Here is a 12649-nt window from a genome sequence, read left to right on the forward strand (position 1 = left end):
AAGCACATTAACAATATAAAATTCATTATTTAAAAAAATTATATCTTCTTTTTTCTTCTCCTTCTTTTCTTCCTTCTCTTCTCCTTTCTTTCCTTTTATTTTCTTCTCCTTCTTCTTTGAATCTTGCTCCCGAGTTGTTGGTTCTCGCTTGGTTTTATAGTGCTTAGGTGCGCTGTGGGACCCACACAACTGGTGCCGCCTCTGCAGAGAGGCAACACAGTGCCGCCTCGCACCAACATGTCCCCTTTTTTCTTTTTTTTTTTTTTTCGTTTTTTTTTTTTTTGAGTTTTTTTTTTTCTTGTTTGGAGTCTTGTGTGTCGGGTGGTGCTTTGTCACGATGGCGTGACCACCCGACTATACCATTTTCAGATTTACTTTTTTTTACTGTATTATTTTCGAATTTTTTTAATTTTTTTATATTTTTTTAGTAAAAAACCCGGGGTGAGATGAAATGCAATGGGTTAGATTTTTTCTTTTAGATATTAGGTATAGAACGGTTATGATAATTATCTGCTCTATGTTGACTCGCTCCACTATATCAAATTCTCATTTTATTCTTGCATATATTGGGACCACAACTTTTTAAAAAATTTTTAGGTCCTTGTATTTTTAGTATATTTAAAATTTAGTCTTTTATTTTTATTTTAATAAATTTAGTCTATTTATTTTTCAGATTTTAAAATGCAAGTTTAATTGTTAATACCGTTAAAAATATTTTATTAAATTCAAGTTTATTACAATATCATTTTTTAGATACATGGCTATCAAGTGAGTACTTTTGTTATTTCAAAATGTCACACCAACAAATTTAATAATGTTAACAATTAGACCTAAAATTTGAAATCTAAAAAGTAGTAAGATTAAATTATTGAAAATTAAAGTATAGAAACTAAATTCTAAATTTATGAAAACTACAGGGACTTATAGCATATTTTAACCTATTTTAAATAAAATTTTCTACCATTTTAGTTTTAAGGTAAAGAAATTAAAATGCTTTATTCATTATTTAATTTTGGGTTAAAAAGCAAATTTACCATCATGTAAGTAAATATTAAAATTTATCACTATAATTTATTTTTACTTGATGTTTTCCGTCATACTTTGAAAATTTAGGTAAATTTACCAATTAATTTTGTGATTAAATTTTGCCACTAAACTTTAAATTTTATTGAAATTTCACCAATATTGATTTTTAATTAAATTTTACTACCCAATTAATTTTGATATTTGAAAACAAAATTTAACAACAAAATATTCTTTCAAATATTTTATTTTAATAGTTAACATTAAGTTAGAGTAAACTACAAAAATAGTCACTCAACTATTAAAGATTCTCATTTTAGGCACTTAAAATATAAAATTTACAATTTAGGCACCAATTTTATATAGTTTGTTCATTTTGGTCAGTCCAGTTACAAACTCTAACAGAAACTTTATATGGCAATTTTTTGACGCATAGACTAATCATTAGATGCCACATGACACAATTTATCATGTCATAAGTATTGCATACGACTTTAAAGGACTAAATATAATTTTCCCAATACTAATTAATAACCAAAATAATAATAATAATAATTAAAAAGTTGGAAAGAACTCAGAAATCAAACCTCATCTTCTTACTCAAATTTTAATTTAGAATTTGAAAAAAAAAAACAATACTACAGCTGATGTTGATTACTATTTCACTAACTGAACCCAAATTATCCTTAATCTCACTATTAATTTTTAGTTTTAAAAATTAGAAGACGTTTTTATAATGTATTTGTGTAATTAAATCCTCCAAGGACTAAAAATTTAAAATTATTACAACACTGAAAAAGAAATAGTCTTCATTTGCTATAAAATAAGAAATCTGCCAGACTTCTAATAAGACCTTAAAATCCAGTTAACTCGCTCTTCTTTGTTACAAAAGAAAAAAAAAATGGTAAATTGCAAAAATAATCACTTTTGTTTGCCGCAAATTACATATTAGTCACTTCTGTTTGAAATGTTACGTTTTAATCACTTACGTTATCGTTTTGGTACGAAGTGGTTACTCTACCATTAAGCTCCTTTACCTCCCTAACCACGGTCCTAAGTGGCAGTCTAAATTAAATTTATTCTAGCAACTGGACACTCAAGTTGCCATTTAAAACTCATTTGGACTGCAACGTAGGGCTATTGTTAGGGAGGTAATGGAGTTTAACAGTAGAGTGACCACTTCGTAACAAAACGATAACTTAAGTGACTAATAAGTAATCTAAGGCAAACAAAAGTGACTATTTTTATAGTTTACCCAAGAAAAAGAAAAACAAAACTAAAGAAAAAAAGAGTCATGATTTTCTCAAAATGTGCAATGAAATAGAACTTTCTCAGCATTAACAGATCGCATGATCAATGGTGAAAGAACCCATTATTGACAAATGTGAAATTTTCATCAAAATGGGAATTAGTGAATTACCAGATGGGAAATGGTCCAATCCAACATTAGGCGAACTCGTTGCTGAAGTAACCGCAGCAGCAACACCTTCACTAATCTGATCATCACATGTTCGAAATCAAATTCTAGGTTCAAATTTGAGGAAGAAGGAGGTTTGGATGTCTTTTTTTTTTTTTTCCAATCTTTTCTTTTATTTTGATTAATAATTAGTATTAGAAAAATTACATTTTAATCCTTTAAAGTAGTATGCAATACTTATGATATGGTAAATTGTGTTATGCAAAATACAATGATTGGTCTATGTGTCAAAAAAATGCCATAAAAATTTTCATTAGAGTTTGTAACGAGAGTAACCAAAATGAATAAACTATATAATGTAGGTACCTAAATTATAAACTTTTTGTTTTAAATGCCTAAAATGAAAATTTTTATAATTGAGAGTTTACCCTAAAATTAATAAATTAAATACTTGAAAAAAAAATATATATATATATATATAAAGTAAAATAAGTTTATGTCTGTGTAAAATAATTGTTTCTATTAATTTTAATATTATATTAATTAACTTATTATGAAGGGTAAAGTTAGAAAATTATTTTAAGGGTCGAAATTAAACTGTAATTTTATTATAGTAAAATGTAATTTTATTAATTTAATAGTTTATATTTTATAATTTTAAATAATTAAATTATTTTAATTTTTAAGAGGATCAAAATATAAATTTACCATTATTAATTTAAAATTTTAAAACTTTAAAAGATTTAAATGAATTTTGTTTTTATTTTAGGAGTCGCCCTAGGCCCTAGCTGGTCCCGGTCAACTATTAAACTAAGATACAAAATTGATTGAAAAAGAAAAAACTAAGATATAAAATAATTTTTATTAAGTGTTTGAATTATTACATAATAGTAATTAATTTGGTTACCCACATGTCGACTGATAAGACTGCTTGATTTTGAAATATTCCTCCACATACTTTCTTGATCTTTCTAATCAATTTTCTAGCACATTTTTATGGCTAATAAATAATTTCATTTGCTCAAATAATTAGGGCAAAGTTTAAATAATAAATACGATTAATACAATTTGAACTTAAGTCATATTTGAGACGATAAAGACTATTGATCATTAGGCCATTATATAAGGTTTTGAAATTATATTGAATATATGGGCATTGTATGTAATTGTTGAATTCGAAGCTTAATATTCAATAATGATTGATTCTTCGATGTTATTTAACTTTTTTTATATCTATTTTTTTTATATGATACTTAGAATTATTCCTAATTCTTCCCCAATCCATAAATAAGAGGATAATGCATTTTAATGCACTCGAACTTACGTTCTCCTATATTAGCAACAATACACATGCCAATCAAATTAAGATTTAATTAGATGATACTATTTAACTTTTATATTGACTTTATATATATAAATTTAGATTTTTTTCTTTTATACTTTCAGAAATAGGTGGAATATAATTTACTTCATATTTATTTTAACTTTTGATTTTTTTCTTCATACAAAATTAATTTTAATTTTAATTTTAATTATTCGCAAATAATAAATTTTACTTAGTAACTTCTTTTAAAAAAGCCAAAATAATAATAAATGCGGTTACTATTACGTAACCGACATTGGACCAATCAGACGGCTTGGATGCGATTTTGGATCCGACCCAGAACTCTCTCCATCTCCACCACCAGGTTAGCGACACGTGTACAATCCAGCTGTGCTTTGAAGGTGATTATTACCACCTGATTGTACCATGCCCACACTGATTTTGATGTTAGAGTCTCAAATATTTGGTCTTACTCTCTTTTTACTTCCTCTACTATACTTAAATTTGAGATTTAATTTTTTCTTTTAAATTTGGTATAATTTGGTCACTCTTATTTTATAAGATTGTTAGTTTTTTTATCAAACTGATAAAATCATTAGTTTTCTTCTATTACAGTTATTTTTTATTTTTATTTTTACTATTATTTGATCATACATCATGGCCACATGGACATCCAATCAATTATTTTTCAATTAAAACAAATTTATATGTCAGCCCAATTATTTAACTGTAGCAATTAACGGGTGTTACTAATTTGAATTTACTAATAACATTATAAAAATTAAGGGACAAAAATATCAAATCAAAATAGAGAGATTAAATATTTAAATTTCAATATAGTAGAGGGACTATAATCAGAATTAGACTCATATGCTTCTATAAGAAATTCTAAACCACGCTACACTCGAGAAGGTTCCACGTTTTGCTTTCGCGCGTGTTATTGGGTCCCTCTCCAGCTATGTGACAGACGTGGCATGGACCCCGGCTGATCTGGTTGTTTTAACGAGAAGATCATAACGGCACGACCGGCCACCGCCGTATCATCAACGGGTCCCGCCACCGCCGTGTTAATCCGATTGAGCTCACTGAGCTGCCCGAGACTGAAAGTTCTTTTTAATGAAATATTTTTTTTAGAAAAATAAATGAAAAATTTAAATTAAATAAAAATCAGTGTAAGACTTAATTAATTACTAGTAAATAATTGATTGTCACTTATTCCATCAAAATAATCATTACCACTAGTTAACTGCAAATTGACAACATATTGAATATTCAAAATAATCATCTTTGATGAATAAATTTTTGTTTTTTCATAAGCGTCATGCTATCATGCCAAAGAAAGTGGCCCAAAAGACTTCTGCTCTTGGCACCCATTCTCAATTTCTTAAATTTCGCTTAACCCACTCTAAGAGATTGACTAAGAATAAGTGTTATATATGATCTTTGGGCACCATGTTCAACCAAACATCCCCTTCACAAGCGCTCAAGGTTAGTAAGCAATCGTTGCCTATAAATACTTTGTACTCTAATTTAATCGATTTTTATCTTTAATTTTCAAATTTTAAAATTTCGACTTTAACCTAAAGAGTAGCACTTAAATTTGTTAGGTTAAATTATGTTCTTAATCTCATATTATACATAAGTTATAGATTTAATCCATATTCTCCAAATTAATAATTTTGATCTTTATATTTTTAAAATTTGAAGTTTCAATCCTAACTCAAAATGTCAGCAATTTGATCCGTTAATTATAATAACTTGACATTTTTGTATCATATATATACAACAAGTTGAGACGGAATTAAACATATGATAATACGTTTACAACATGAAATAAGTAGATTTAATTTAATAAACTTGATGGTTATTATTAAGATTATGATTGATATTTTAAATTTTCAAAATATAAAAATTAAAGATGATCGAACTAAAATATAATGGCTAAATCCATAATTAATGGATTAATAGTATAATTTTACCTAGAAAAAAGTAAACAAACATATGTGAAGACAAAGATAAGGTTAGTATCGACCGACCAATAAGATATGGAATTTACATCATTCTCTGAATGGAATTTATATCTCTTTCTTTTTTTTTTTTTGGATTTTTTTATATATTGTGAGGTAAATATCAATTGATTTTATATAAACAAGATAAGAGAAGCATATAACACTTCGTTGTTGGGTTTTGGTAATATGATTCTGTACGCAACCGTACATGAAAAGGGGGAAAAAAACAAAAATTACGTTGATGGTGTTTGTCATTATTTATCTGTTACTCGGTAATTCGATTGAGATAGATCCGATTTTTTTTATAGTTTGTTCATGTGAGTATGCACGCGAAGGGATCGTACCATCATGTAAGTGAATTTATGTGATAATAAGATAAATTCATATTTTTTATATATTTATTTTTAGTTAATTATCAAATAAAATATAATTAAATTTAGATTTTTCTTATCAGGAATGAAGTTGGTATGCTGAATTCAAACTCTTGCAAAATGGGGCTAAATTGGAACAGAAAGCAGAGAGGATGGCTTGATTGAAAGATTGAAGATTCAAAGATGACTGGATAAATATTTAAGGGTTGAAGTTTTTTTTTTAAAGTGACTGGATAAAGATTGAAGGATTTTTATATTGTTACAACTCTGTAATTAATTTAAATTCTAGTTTAATTTTTTAAAATTTAGAATTATTTAGTGATAATATTTATAATTATTTAGTGATAATATTTAGGAAAAATCTAACTAAATTTTAGCATTAAAATTGTGTATAAATACCTAGTGGCTACAACCAATTGAACACACTTGGCCTTTTGGCATTAAAATTGTGCTATATATTCAGCCATTTCAATTTTTTTTTCTTGTATTTTCAACCTTTTGGTTTAATTTCCTCTCAAGGCCTTTTCCCTTTCTATTTTCCACAATTTCACAAAACCACTTTCAAAGCATGATTTTTTTCTTGATTAACTAAATTTTTTTTAACCTTAGCCTGGTTATCACTTCGAAAAAGTGATCATGAGATATAAATTTACACTAAATACTTTGCAATTCGGTATTCGCTATCTCTTCAGTATATGAGATAGCACAAATTCGTCCTTCAAGGTTGATTCGATTTCAATTCAAAAACACGCGTTTAGTTGGAATCATTTGGCGTAGAGTTGGGAAGTTGAGTCGGCGGTGCTATATTCAAAATCGCGTGAACAAATTGGCATGTTCAATTGGAAAAAATCTAGTTGGATTCCGTCAAGGGAAACAGTGATCGGATTTAAATGACCCACAGGGTTGAGGCTGTCAATTCGATTTGGGCTTTTTAGATCGCAAGGCTGTCGAAGTCTTAAATTACAGTTACGTGCCACGTGGTCGGAAATTTGACAAGAGTCGATTTGCAAGTGATACATGGATCGACTACGAGAGAAAGAGTTGGCGGTTTGAGGGATCCTCGATTGCTATAACCAGCTTATCGATTGGAAGGGAAAATCTATTTCAAGGATCCATTGAAGATTGGAATACACCGAGGCTAAAGCTAAGCTTAAAAAATATTTTATTTATCCATCTATTTTATTTTCTTAAATTTATTTTTGCATTTTCGAATCTATTTTTATTTTATTTTATTTTTTGTATTTCCTTATTTTATTATCTTAATCAATTTAAAACCCCCATTTTTATTTTTTAGCATTGCAACACACTGGTCGTGGGCACGTCTATTACCGTGACAACGATTCTAGTCACAAGAAAAAGTGAAATTAGACAACTAGTCCCTGTGGATTCAACCCTACTACTCTATATTTCAATTTACTGTTATTTTGTCGTAGGAATTTATATTTGGTGATTTCGATATCTACCAGATTTTGGCACCGTTGCCGGAGATTGGAGAAAATTTTTAATTTTTATTTCTTTTCTTTATGACCAAGTCAGAATCGGAGGCTCTAGCATTTGAATCGGAGACAGAAAAGTTGGCTCGAACATTTCGAAGAGAAGCTATTCGACACGGTAAACAACCACAACCTGACTTTGAAGAAAGATCTTACACCGAAGATATTTACTCATCCAAAGATTTAGACAACATGGCAAATCAAATTATACGCTAACTTGCAGCTGCACCAAATGAACAACAGCCGCTATGCATAACTTATCCGGCGGACGAAACACCATTCGAATTAAAGTTGGGATTGATACATTTATTTGCCTACTTTTCACGGTTTGAAAAATGAGAATCTTCATAGTCATCTGAAAGAATTCCACATGGTTTGTCTGCGCATGAAACTAGAAGGAGTAACTGAGGATCAAATAAAACTATGAGCATTTCATTTTTCATTAGTTGACTCTGCTAGAGAATGACTGTTTTATTTACCTCCGGGATTTGTTAATACTTGGACTGATATGTCTCGATTGTTTCTTAATAGTTTTTTTGAGCAACTCGAGCAGCCGAATTAAGGAGAAGTATAGTAAGAATTCAACAAAAGGAAGTAGAATCACTCTATGAATATTGGGAGCGATACAAGAAGTTGTACGCAAGTTGCCCACAACATGGCCTATCTGAACAATCACTCTTACAGTATTTTTACGAAGGGTTACTCCCAATGGAAATGAAGATGATTAATGCAGCCAGTGAAGGGGCTCTTGTAAGCATGACTTCTCAAAGAGCTAGAGAATTAATTTCGATCATGGCTGCAAATTTTTAATAGTATCGACCATCTATGGAACCTATGAGAAGGGTTCATGAGCTAAGTACTCCTTCCATAGTAAATAAAATTGATGAACTTATTAATGTGGTTAAAAGTATACTTGTAGGAAAATCGAACCCAACTCGGTTTGCGGTATTTATGCTCAGCCTGATCATCCAACCGACTTGTGCTCGATTTTACTTGAGGACACAACTATATAAGTAAACATCGTTGGGAACTTCCCAGGGCCACCTCAAAGGCGTTATGATCCATATTCAAGCACGTACAATGCAGGGTGGAGGGATCACCCAGACCTGAGCTATGGGTCGAACCCTCAATACAATCAACCATATCAACCAAGACCACCTTTGCCTCAACAGTATCAACCTCCAAAGTCATCTCTTGAAACCATAGTAGAGAGGTTAGTCGTTAGTACCAAAGAGTACCAACAAAAGACTGAAGCACATTTCCAAGAACTAGATCAGCAAATAAGCTAGTAGTTACAGTTAGTCATTTTGAGAACCAAGGAAAATTGCCATCTCAAACCTAGCCAAACCCAGGTCAAAATACAAGTATTGTAATCGTAAAAGATGGAACTGAGTCATAACTAGTGCTTGGCACGAGTCGTGACCATGACGTTGAACAGGAAGTCGAACTAGCAGCTCCCACTAAACCGGCACCTCAAAAACCATTTGTTGTACCTCCCTCATACCCAGGAAGGCTCGCCCAAGTTAAAAAGGAATAAGAGGAAAAGTAAATCCTTAAGACATTATGAAAGGTAGAAATTAATATTCCTTTACTTGATGCAATTAAACAGGTTCCACGCTATGCAAAATTTTTGAAAGAACTATGTACCGGAAAAAAGAAGCTCCAAGGAAATGAATGGATGAATATGGGAGAAAATGTTTCAGCAGTGCTACAAAGGAAAATCTCACCTATGTGTAAGGACCAAGGTATGTTTTCTATATCCTGCAAAATAGATAATATTAGCATAAAGAAAGCCATATGTAATTTAAGAGCATCTATTAATGTAATGCCTTTATCTATTTTTAAATTGCTAAACATAGGTTCTTTGAAAGAAACAGGGGTAATTATTCAATTGGCAGACAGGTCCTGCGTATGTCTAGAAGGGGTGCTGGAAGATATGCTCGTAAAGGTAAATTAATTAATTTTTCTGTAGACTTTTACATCATCGATATGGAAGACGGCCACTAAAAAAATGCTTTCGATATTCTATTCGGGAGGCTATTCCTAAGTACCGCACGTACAAATAATGATGTTCGCAGTGGAACCCTCACTATGGAATTCGACGGTGATATGGTGAAATTTAATAGTTATGAGGCGATGGGCCAATCTAATACAATGTCAAATCTTTCTAGTGTTGATATTATTGAACCACTAACGAATTTTCATTTTGAGTATGATGAAAAGGATGAGTTACAAACTGTGCTTTATAGGAATTTAGACCTCAATACAATGGATAAACTGGAGGAATTAATGACATTCAAAGAGCTAATTCGTGAAACTGTCGTTTTTGTGGAGGCACTATAGTTTCCCAAAGGTCAAGGTTAAAAATTTGAATTGTCTCCTTTTCAAACTAAACTTTTGGCTTCCATTTCGCTGGCCTCGGAATTGAAACTCAAACCGTTACTGGAACATTTAAAGATTCAAATAGATGAAAAGGAAACCCTAAGCAAAGAAGCTCGAATATGTTTCAATCCACCGATGATGAAGGTTAAAGAGCAAAGGTTGAAATGTTTCTATGAGAACTTTCAAGTGTGCGTAATGGAAGAGTTAATTATCAAGAAACCAAACAAATATTACTCAGGTCGTCGAGCTAACGACGTTAAACAAAAGCATTTTATGGGAGGCAACCCAAATTTATCTTTATTTATTTAATTTAATTTTGAATTCTAGTTTAATTTTAGAATTAAATAAAATATTTTTTAATACATTTTCTCGCGTTATATTTCAAGTACATGAACCGCTCGAAGCAATAAAGTCTTTAGACGAAGACACGATCCGACAACTAGAGAACAAGAGGAGCAACCACCTTCTACTTTAGATAAATAGCTTTATCGCATTGAAGCTCGCCTCGAAACAATGAAAGCCAACATCTCAAGCATCCTTAACATGCTACAAAGTGATCCCTCCCACCGTCCTCTAATCCATTGAATATACACAGGGAGTACACTTGACCCTTCTATTCATTATTGTTTTAAAATTGCATATTAAAGGCAATGTGGGCTAAGTAAGGGGAATTTTGGATCATGCCATACTTCCTTTTTTGCATGTGTTTTGCTAAGAATAATTTTTTTAATTCATTTCGGAAATTAACCTCTAGTTCTTATGTTTAGTTTACTTAAATAAGTGGGTGAATCATGAATAACTATTGCTAGCTTGATCAATAAATATTTTGTAGAATTGAAAATGCGATGCCTTAATCAATATTTCATGAAAATTGTTGGTTTTGTTAAACTTGCCTAATAAATGTACTTGGTTAAAAAAAATAAGTTTGCTAATAGCTTGGTTAAGAGTGAAGATTCGGAAATATGACCAAGTTGAGTAACCGGGATTAGGTGCTTGGGTTGTCATCTCATTTCGCATCAAAAGGTTTGATTATGTCTCGAATTCATTATAAATAAATAAAGAAAACGTGTCGAGTTGAGTAACCGGGGTGAGGTGCTTGATTGTCATCTCACTTCGTATCAAAAGACTTGACTACGTTTGAAAAAAAACAAAAAAAAAATATAAATATAAATAAAAATATATATTGGGTATGACCGTTTCGCATGTTTGATTAAGCCCAAATTTAGTGAAATAGTTGAGTTTGACATACTGTTTGAGATTTTATAAAATGCTTATTGATTTAGTTTAGCAATTGTTTATTTTTTATTCACCTAATTGTTTGATGTATGCTTGACTAGGAAAAGGGGTTTTGATTTTGAAAGGGATTGACAAATTAGTTTTAGTGGATATCATGCTTGAGGACAAGCATCGACTAAGTAGGACGAATTTGATAACAAGTTTAATTCATATTTTTTATATATTTATTTTTTTGCTAATTATCAAATAAAATGCTATTAAATTTGGATTTTTCTTATCATGAATGAATTTGGTGTGCTAAATTCAAACTCTTACAAAATGGGGCTAAATTAGAACAAAAAGCAAAGAGGATGGCTTGATTGAAAGATTGAAGATTCAAAGATGACTGGATAAATATGAAGGGTTGAAGATTTTTTTTAAAAGTGGCTGGATAAAGATGGAAGGATGTTTTATATTTGTTACAACTCTGTAATTAGTTTAAATTCTAGTTTAAATTTGATTTTTAAATGTAGAATTATTTAGTGATAATATTTAGAAAAAATCTAGCTAAATTTTAGCACTAAAAGTGTGTATAAATACCTAGTGGCTACAACCAATTGAATACACTTGGCCTTTGGCATTTAATAAATTCTTATTTTTTTCCTTACCTGTGATATATTCAGCCATTTCAATTTTTTTTCTTTTATTTTCAACCTTTTGGTTTAATTTCCTTTCAAGGGCTTTTCCCTTCTCACTTTCTACAATCCCACAAAACCACTTTCAAAGTATGACTTTTTACATGATTAACTAAATCCTTTTTAACCTTAGCCTGGTTATCACTTCGACAAAATAACTGTGAGATATAAACTCACACTAAATACTTTGCAATTCATTATTCGCTATCTCTCCGGTATATGGGATAGTACAAATTCGTCCATCAAAGTTGATTTGATTTTAATTGAAAAAGCGCACGTAGGGTTGGAATCATTTGGCGTAGAGTTGGGAAGTTGAGTCGGCGGTGCTATATTCAAAATCGCGTGAACAAATTGGCATGTTCAATTGGAAAAAAGCTAGTTGGATTCCGTCAAGGGAGACAGTGATCGGATTTAAACGACCCACAGGGTTGAGGCTGTTAATTCGATTTGGGCTTTTTAGATCGCAAGGCTGTCGAAGTCTTAAATTACAGGTACGTGCCACGTGGTTGGAAATTTGACAAGAGTCGATTTGCAGGTGATACATGGATCGACTACGAAAGGAAGAGTTGGCGGTTTGAGGGATCCTCGATTGCTATAACCAGCTTATCGATTGGAAGGGAAAATCTATTTCAAGGATCCATTGAAGATTGGAATACAAGGCTAAGCTTAAAAAATATTTCATTTATCCATTTATTTTATTTTCTTAAATTTATTTTTACA

Source organism: Gossypium arboreum, chromosome 13 (assembly GCF_025698485.1).
Source record: "Gossypium arboreum isolate Shixiya-1 chromosome 13, ASM2569848v2, whole genome shotgun sequence".
NCBI lineage: Eukaryota > Viridiplantae > Streptophyta > Magnoliopsida > Malvales > Malvaceae > Gossypium > Gossypium arboreum.